We start from the raw sequence: 9,422 nt of genomic DNA, 5'->3' as shown, positions 1-9,422 counted from the left end.
TGAGCTCTTGGCAGATTAAAAATGAACATAACGTACCTCTGGATGGCTTGTGAAGTGTCTGCTGAGAAATGCCAAATATGACATTCACTCATAAAAATTCCTTAATATTAACTAATACGCAGGCCTTCGTTCCATTGTCCCCGATGGTCTCAAAAATATCCTTCACGATCTGTTAGAAACAGTATCCAAAGGACCACAGCGTCCTCTAATGTCTAAAATTTCTGCACTGTCTTTCCTTCCCAGGGCCTTGCGGTCGGGCGCGGGGAGGCCGCTGTCTGGCGCACCGCAGTCCGCAGGAGCGGAGCGTCTGCCGGCACCCCTGACCTGGAAGGCAAGCTTCTGCGTCCCGCACAGTGGAAGGGAGCGGATGGCGGCAGTTACCATGGAGATTCCGGCCTGCGGCCCTGATTGGCTGAGACGCCTCCGGCACCGCCCCCTTGGCCCGCGGGATGGGTGACGGAGGCAGAGATTTCCCGGGGACTTCTGGGAAAACGGAGGTCCCGGAGGACGAAGGCGGAAGCGGCTCGGCCCGAGGCATTCTGGGAGGCGCAGTCAGCCGCCGTCGCGGGAGGGCTGTGTGGGGCTCGGCTCCCCGTGAGGTGAGTGAGGCCTGGGGCGCTGCTGGGAGCAGCGGACGCTCCGAGCTGGGGCCTGGCGGGGAACGGGACCCCGGGAGCGCCGGAGGCCCCGGAGGCGCAGAGGAGGCGGCGGGAAGGAATTTCGGGAAGAGAATTGCTTGCAGGGAAGTCTGAGCGGAGCCAGAGTTTCGGTGACAGCCGCTTTGGGGCAGTGAGCCAAACTTTAACATTAGGACTGCGGCTTTAGCCCTCTAGATGGTGAGCCTTTGCTGCAGTGTTTGCTTGGAGACCCCAGATTTGATTTGAACAGCTGTATCTTTGGAGGACTTGTGAAGTACTTGCATTTATGTGAACATTAGAATCTACATCTTCCCAAGATTTTCTTAACACTTGCTGAAAAGTATTCGAGTATGCAAATCTTTATTTAATTAAGGAAGCAAAGTATTGGCTTCCATAATCTGTTAAAAAGGAAAGAGTAACGGTTCTGCAGTGCCTTACCTCGGTATGTCTCTTTGTGCCAGAACATCTCGTGTGCTATGACTGGTGGAAGTGCTGTTGCTTCTGGTTAGTGATTCCACGCAAAAGCGGGCTGTGATCTTAGATCACTTTACTTAGGTCCATTTCCAACCACTCTGATAACAGTCCCTGCAAGTCTATTTGTGTGCCTTCTCTAGTACTGTCTCTTGTCTCTTCTGTTGGCCGGAGGACAGTAGATCGTTATCCTTCAACACAAAGACTTTATTGATAGTGCTAGTGCTTTAAAATTTTCAAAATATTTACATGATTGATAGTTGTGATTTTGTTGCATATTGTCTTTTCCCATGAGCAGGATTCCTAGTTTCTAAAATTAGTCTCAAACCAGGAAAGAGAATTGCGGAGGTCTGGTGAGATACTGAGATCTCTAGAGGCACTTATTCAGATGAGGGATGAATCTATACGTGCAATTTAGGTGTGAATGTTTAGGAGGAGAAGAGTCTCTAAAATGTTTGCCCAAGGAGCTTTCCTTAATGCCTTAAGTTCTGCTATTCTGTTCAGATTTGGACCCACTCAGCTATTGCTCCTTTCTGCTTTGCTTTTTCAGGTGCTGTTTTACATTCCTCAGCAGCTTCTCTGCATGTGCTGCTATTTTTTCTTGTTGTTCATTTTCTGATACTGCTTTGCATCCCCTTCATTATTTGTCTTTTGAGCTGGTACCTGTCTTCTCTCATCGGCGCTCTGTTGAGTCTCTGCTAGTAGAGTAGACAAAACCTAATTCAGTTTCTGAATTATATTTTTAGGTTAATTATATAACATCTCTAGTTGTAAACTTGTTTATCTTTAAAATGAGAAGGTTAAACTTTTACATTAAAAAAATTTTTTTTTCGGCTTTCAGGGTCTGGGACATTGTCTGTTGGGGCAGCCTCTTTCATGCCACGTCTACCTCTACTTATCTCTGCTCCACTGACTCAGCATTTTCCCAGATTACAAGGTGGTTAATATGCATTCTGATTTTAGTAAGGCTATTTTCCTTCTCCTGAGTGCAGTTCCCCAATCCCAACACAGAAAATATGTTCTTATACTTTTTTTATTCCCCTCAGATTTGAAGACCAGAGCAGATACCAAAGAGAAGACCATTAGAATATACTGTTGAGTGAGCAGCTCCTTCACTATCATCGTGGAAAGGCTCAGAAGGGATGTGTCCAAAGGATATTTATTTGAAGAAACCTGTGAATATGAGGCCAAGGTAGTAAAGCAAAAGGAGAAATCTATAGGCAAAATTTCAAAAAAAATCTCTTGCCCAAACCACTGGTTTTCTGCCAATAATAGTTGCCCATGAAGAAATGTCTTTTGAGGAAAATGGGCATACTTTTAATGATTTTGAGAGAAATTTTGATCTAAGATCTAAAATTATTCCACTGCATGTTACTCCTTCAGAAGAACTACAAAAATTTGATCCATTTGGGAAACGTGTCAAATGGAACCTATCTCCAATTAAAAGTCAAAGAACTTTTAAAAAGAAAACTCATAATTGTAGTGAATGTGGAAAAAATTTCAGTGACCGTTCAAACTTCCTTTGTCATGAGAGAATTCATACTGGTGAGAAACCTTGTAAGTGTGATGACTGTGGAAAAGCATTTAGCCAGAGTTCATCTCTTACTGAACATCAGAGAACTCATACTGGAGGAAAACCCTATAAATGTAAAGTTTATAGAAAAGCATTCACTGTAAATTCATCTCTTGTGCAACATCAGAGAATTCATACTGGGGAGAAACCTTATAAATGTCATGAATGTGGAAAAGCCTTCAGTGACTGCTCATCCTTTATTCAACATCAAAGAATTCACAGTGGAGAGAATTCAAGCCGGAGTGAAACCCTGTAAATGTAATGATTGTGGGAAGGCATTCAGACGAAGTACACACTGTACCCAGCACCAGAGAACTCATACTGGGGAAAAGCCTTACAAATGTAATGAGTGTGGAAAACATTCAGTGCCCACTCAACGTTTATACAACACCAAAGGATTCACTCTGGAGAAAAACCCATGTAGTTAATGTGGGAAAACTCATCCCTTACTAAACACCATTGAATTCATACTGGAGAGAAACCTTATGAATGTAATGAACGTGGTAAAACTTTTAGCCCCAGCACTCATCTTACTCAGCGTCAGAGACTCCATACTGGAGAGAAACCCTGTAAATGTGATAAATGTGGAAAAGCATTTGGTAGCAGTTCAGTCCTGATCAGACACCAGCTGCTTCACACTTCAGAGTCATCCTAATGATGCTGCAGTTTTGTGGGCTACTTCATCGTTTCATGATCCACTCTTTCTTTTTGGTCATACGTCTCTTACCCGTGCCACTCACTCTTCATACAGTGATAATCTCAGGAATGCTGTGCTCCTGGGATAAAGTAAAACATTACATGATATTTGAAATCTTCCACACCAAAGTGTCGGAAGCAGCAGTTTCAGTACATTATACCGGTTCTCGTACATCTGTGCTAGGGCTGCGTGGTTGGTACCCCATCTCCCTGAAAGTCTCCTTTAAACCCTAACCCATTTTTTTAAGATAACCAAGAGGAAAGGCTGCCTTCTGTTACCATGGGCTTCTGAATCACATCTCTTAGGTCCTGATTTATCTTTCATTTCTGAAATTCTTCACTTTGTGATTATTAAAACAACAATGTGACTCATTTATATATTCAGCCATATTTCCCAGCTCTTTTCTCTGCCTGCCCCAAAATACCATTGGTTTATCAGGCTGAGATTAAGTATGAGTAATGTAAAATAATACAGTGTCCCTGGGAGTCAGTCCTTCTTGACTCTTTTGTGTCCACTTAAGTCCTTTCAACCCAGTCATCTAGAAGATTCAACCATCGGAAATGCTCAATAATCTTTTAAGACTCCAAAGCAAGTCAGACTGGCTGCACCTTTGCAGCCATCCAAGAACCCATATGTTCCTTTCCATTCAACCTTGACCTTACCACCTGCTTAAATTTACCACCACTACTACCCATGTATTAGTCCCAGATGAAGGAATTTGTATTCATACTATTTCTTAACTCACCATCAACATGGCTGACTAGGCTTCTTGTTAGACTGGATCCAAAGATCAAATCTGGGAACTGGCTTCTCACTTCTATACCCTGTAACACACAGTGACTGTACATCACTGGTAATCAATCAACACTGGGGACAGAACTAAGAAATGGCACTGTTCCTCAGAATGAGCAGAGTGAACTCTGAGAGTGGAACTAGAACTGTAGTTAACTTAAAAATATCATTATGCCTTTTAGACTCACTGTTAGGGCAGTTACTGCCCAAACTAATTGTGCTGACCTGTTTTGCACTTTGGAAACCTGCTTCGCATGACTTTAATATTTTTATCTTGGCCTCCTCAGTTGGTATTTATCAGCTCTCCTTCAGTCTTGCTTTCTGGTCACTTTACTTTGTGTCCGGCTCCTGCTATGGACTTCCCATTCTTAGGTAATGGTGATTTTATCAGCCAACTGGTCTTAATTTTAGGTGTGCTCCCACTGGTTATTGCTGTTAGATTTTTAGCTTTTCTCTGGCCTCCAGCTGCTTATTAACATTTTCAGCATGATTCCTCCTGATGAGCTTTTTATTGCCCTAGTTACCCAGCACTAAATACACATTGTAGTAGAGCTTGGTGTTTGTGCTACCAAACTGTGAACTCCTTCAGGGCGGGGACCTTGTTTAATTCATCTTCGGTTCTCTGTTCTCCAGTAGACTGGCCCAGAGTTATTGCTCAGTAAAAACTTTTTGAATTGATGATACATCTTCCCAGTTACCACTTACACAATCCAGTTGGACACATTTTTATTGGAAGTCTTTGAAGTTGTATCTCCTTGGGCTCGGTCTGTGCACACCTTGGCACGGCACGTGTGGGAGGTAGAAGTCAGTGTGAAGGGCTACAATACAGTGGTTAAGAGCTTGGGCCCTGAAGTCAGAATGCCCAGGTTCGAGATCCAACCCTGGCATCTACAGGTGGCTTCTGCTGCTGCTTTTCTTTTCTTTTTTTTCTTTTTCTTTTTTTAACTTTTTAAAAAAATTGAGTTATAGTCATTTTACAATATTGTGTGCTGCTTCTTTTCTTTACACTTCATTTAACTAATTTATGCAGTTGGGATAATATAGTATCTGCCTTAGAGGGTTGTGAGTATTGCATGAAGTCATGCTTTTGAGGTATTTAGCACAGAGCCTATCACATAAGAATGACTCATTACCTGGTTTTGTCTGGACTCTGTATACTTGCCTGGTGACTGATGTGTCTCCTAGTCTAGATCCAGAATGTCAGCTAATATCTTGATTTTTCCATTTCCAATATCCTGCCTTCTCTCAGTGGTATGTTGTTATTACTCATTGTTTAAAATTGGCTTGAATCCTTAAAATTTTCCTTTGAACTCGCTGCCTCTTCTGAGCGCCAGTTTCCTATTTGCTGCTTAAATTCTTAAATGAGTAGTTTCAGCTCCTGACCTAGCTTCCCTTGTTTGACAAATCCCTTTACTTTTAACATAATGTTTGTTACTGTTTTCTATTCTTTGCGTTTGTTGTTTCTTCCATCTTTTTCTGCCTTCTCTGGTTTTGATTGAGTGTTTTATGATTCAATTTAATCTCTTGTAGTACATTAATTATATGTCTTTTAAAAACATTTTAGTGGCCTTAGAGCTTGCAATATACATTTTAAAGTAGGTGCACCTTTAAGTAAAATGACACTGCCTCACAGGTAATGCAGGCATCTTATACCAGAGTAGCCCCATCCTTTGTGGCATTGCTGTTGTCTGCCTCCCTTATACGTGTACTTTTGAGACAGGAAGGGGGCAGGGCACAGCCATTCAAGGAATGCCACGGAAATTCACATCAAAATGGTGAAAGATTCAGCCCCCAGCAGGCCCTGAGGCTCAAGATGATGGGAAGTTTCACTTCTAGCAGATCTTGAGCTTCATTATAGGCTGACTGTAATGTATCAGCAGGGTGAATAACACGCCCACAGGCACCGTGGCCGTCCCAAGGCTGGCCACAGAAGGTCAGAGTGGGAAATGGCCAACTTCCTGGGAACCCCAGCCCCTTCCCCAGGCCACTTAGACTGGCCCTCCACTTATTAGCACATGAAGCCACCAAGCCCATAAATACTGGCAACATGGCACCTCGCCGCCACCTCTCTCTCTCTCTTCTGAGACGGCCCGCTCTCTGTCTACGGAGTGTGTACCTACTTTTAATCTGAGCACCCAGCCCCCACACCTCGTGGCCTTTCTCTTGCCTTTCAATGTCTCTCTGAATAAATCTACCTTTACTCAGCTGTGGCTCGCTCTTGAATTCTTTCCTGTGCGAAGCCAAGGACCCACGCTTGGCGGGGCACATCCCAGGGGCTCAACGTGGCCCTCCTCACGCCCCACATCTGTTTTCCTGCATCACTTTGATCACCCAGTATATTGTTAGTATTGAAATAAACAGTTATCTTTGCGATTAAGACAATTTTTTATTTTACCCTTTTAACATTTTTCCACTGATGCGCTTCATTTCTTGATGTTGATCAAAGTTTCTGAACTAAATAATTTTTCTTCTCCCTGAAGAATTTTTTTTTCTTTAAACATTTGAAAGGACAGATGTGCTGGCCATGAGCACTGTTGGTTTTTGTTTGTCTGAGAAAGTATTTCTCCTCACCTTTGAAGGGTGATTTCACTGTACGTAGAATTCTAAGCTGATGAGTTTTTCTTTCAGCACTTAGTTTTGTTCTACTCTCTTCTTGCTTGCTGGCACATTTTCTGATGAGAAGTCCACTGAGATTCTTACTCTTGTTCTTCTTTATACGCATTGTGTTTCTGTGGTTTCAAGATATTCTTTGGCTTTTTTTTTCTTTTTTAAGTTGAATGTGATGGGTCTAGGAGTAGTTTGTTTGGTATTTATCTGGCTTGGTGTTCTCTGAGTTTTCTGTGTATAAGACTTGGTGTTAGCCATTCATTTTGGAAAGTTCTCAGCCTTTATTACTTCAAATATTTATTCTGCCCAGTTTTCCCTTTCTTCTGGTCTTCCAAATGCATGTATATGTCATCTTTTGATTTTGGCCCACAGTTCTTGGATGTTCTGGGTGTTTTCTTCTTTATTTCTCTTTGCATTTCAGCTTGGGAATTTCTGTTGACCTGTCTTCTGGGGACCTTGATTCCTTCCTAGGACAAGTTGAGTGTACTGATGAGCTCACCAAAAGGTTTCTTGATTTCTGTCACTGCGTTCTTTCCATTGCATTTCTTCTTGATATTTTTCAGAGGCTCCATCTCTGTGAACATAACCCATCTGTTCTTGCACATTGTCCAGTTTTCCCACTAGCACTCTTAACATATTAATCATAGTGATTTTAAATTCCCCGTCTGAAAATGCCAGTGTCTGTGCCTGGTGTTAGTCTGGTTGTGATACTGCTTGGTCTCTCCACAGTGTCCTCTTGCCTTTTAACATGCCTTGTAATTTTTTGTTGAAAGTTGGACATATGACTGGGTAATAGGAACTGAAGTAGAGGGGCCTTCAGTGTGAGATGTCATGTGACTGCTAAGAGTTGGGCTGTGTTTAATGTTTGGTGTAGCTGTAAGTGTTGGACACTTCAGTGTCCTCTGGTGTCCTTATTTTTGTCTCATGTTGTCTTTGGATTTCTCTAGAGACTTTTGTTGCACAAGTCTGAGTCCTGGCCTTCTCTCAGCTGTGGTCCAGTGTTAGTCTGCTGGAGCCTGTCGGTGCGGTGAGCTGCTGGGGAGGGGAAGCATTCTGTAGTCTTACAATTAAATCTCAGTTGTTTTTAGTGAGGCTAAGTCTTTGGGCTTTGAATTTCAGAATTTCTTAGCCTTTCCCCTACCTTCCAAAGCTGGTGCTTATAACAGCATCTAGTTGCTTTTTCCACACCCCTTGCCCACCCTCTACATAGTCACTGTGGGCTAGGGCAGGTGTGGGGGGCTCAGAGGGGATGGAGATCTCAGAGTCCTGAGCTTGCTTGGACTGTGTGTGTGTGTGTGTGTGTGTGTGTGTGTGTGTGTGTACGGTGTGGGGGAGGAGCAGCCCCCAGGAGAGCAGCCTGGCCATTCCCTACCCCAGGGTGTGGGTGTGAGACGGAGGCCCAGGGAGTCCTGACCTTCATCTTCCCCTGCCCCTTAGTTCCCCAGACAAGGCCTGATGTGTTTGCAGATAAAATGCAAATCGTTGATGTACCTATATTTCATTTCTTGGTAATTCTATTCTACCTTTTCCCTTCTGCATTGTAAATTTGGGAGCCTCAGGCCTCCTCTTCTACCTAAAGGACTCCAGCACTTGGCCTTGCCGGTGAAAGAAATCTCAGCAGGAGGAGAAAGATTCTTCTTCCTCACGTAGCTGCAAGGTCTCTTCTGTCTCTTCTGATAAAAGTGTCCTATTTAGGTCATTTCTTGCGTTAAGTGTCCTGTGAGATGTCTGGACTTCAAGGGGATGGGTATGTCCTGCTAACCCTCACCCTCCTTAACCCACTGTCCTCCTGCTGGTCCTAAACTCAACACCCTGCTAATACAATTTAAGTTAACATCTGTGTCAAAAGATAGGTACTACCCTTGTCTCCCACATGCATGGAGGTGAAACAAAAACCGGCTCTGCTAGCTTTTACAATTTAAGTGGAGTTTGGAGAGCTGCCAGATGTGAATGTGGAAGTGGCAGTGTGCTTGCTGGGTTGCAGCGGGGGCTTGCCTCCTCGCTCACTTAGCCCAGGGGAGGGCGCATGGGAACGGGAGGTTCCAGGGCTCTTCACGAAGTGTGATGGTGATGCTCCTTACCTGCCGGAGTTACTGACAGCACTGCGGAAGCTGCCCTGCTGGGTGTGCGGACAAGGAGCTCCTCCTCCCCCTGGCCGTGCTCAGCCTGTTAACTGATGCCGGTTCCTGCTCTTTACAAGCAGGCGGGAGAGGACCTTTAGGGTTCACTTATGCCTTCGCTGCCCAGTGAGTCTAGAATCAGTTGGGGAGGGGCTGCCAGAATGGAATTCTTTAAAAGTCAAATGGGCAAACTTTGTGCAGATATCAGATGGAAGTGGCCACACTGCTCACAGCTAAGAACCTGAGACCTCATACCTGAAGAGTTGGCTCTTCCCCCGGGAATGGAAGCCCCAGGAGACCTCGGGCCCCTGCCCCTCCCCCTGGCTGAACAATTCCTGTCCAGACACCTGCTTTTTGCCTGAAACAGGATTCCCTGTTGGGATCCCAGGGCAGCCAGAGTTGGCTGCTCTGTGCACTCGTGTTGGACAGGGGCAGACCCTCGTGCCTGACTCCCCTGGAGCTGGATGGCATGCTGGGGCTTACACATGGCCACTGCTGACTGGAGACAAATAGCCTTGCAGGTA

The 9,422-nt window shown here is 44.4% G+C and overlaps 1 long non-coding RNA gene across 1 annotated transcript; it reads left to right on the top strand.

The window, feature by feature from the left end:
- The first annotated feature begins 236 nt into the window (after window positions 1-236).
- LOC116669353 lies at window positions 237-5,151 on the top strand. The gene is made up of 2 exons (XR_004326750.1): window positions 237-599; window positions 2,156-5,151. It is a non-coding gene; the product is annotated as an uncharacterized LOC116669353 (long non-coding RNA).
- The last annotated feature ends 4,271 nt before the right edge of the window (window positions 5,152-9,422 follow it).

This window comes from Camelus ferus, chromosome 16 (genome assembly GCF_009834535.1).
Source record: "Camelus ferus isolate YT-003-E chromosome 16, BCGSAC_Cfer_1.0, whole genome shotgun sequence".
In the NCBI taxonomy this organism is placed as follows: Eukaryota; Metazoa; Chordata; class Mammalia; order Artiodactyla; family Camelidae; genus Camelus; species Camelus ferus.
Note: the sequence above shows the minus strand (reverse complement) of the source record. Positions and strands in the feature narration are given on the sequence as shown.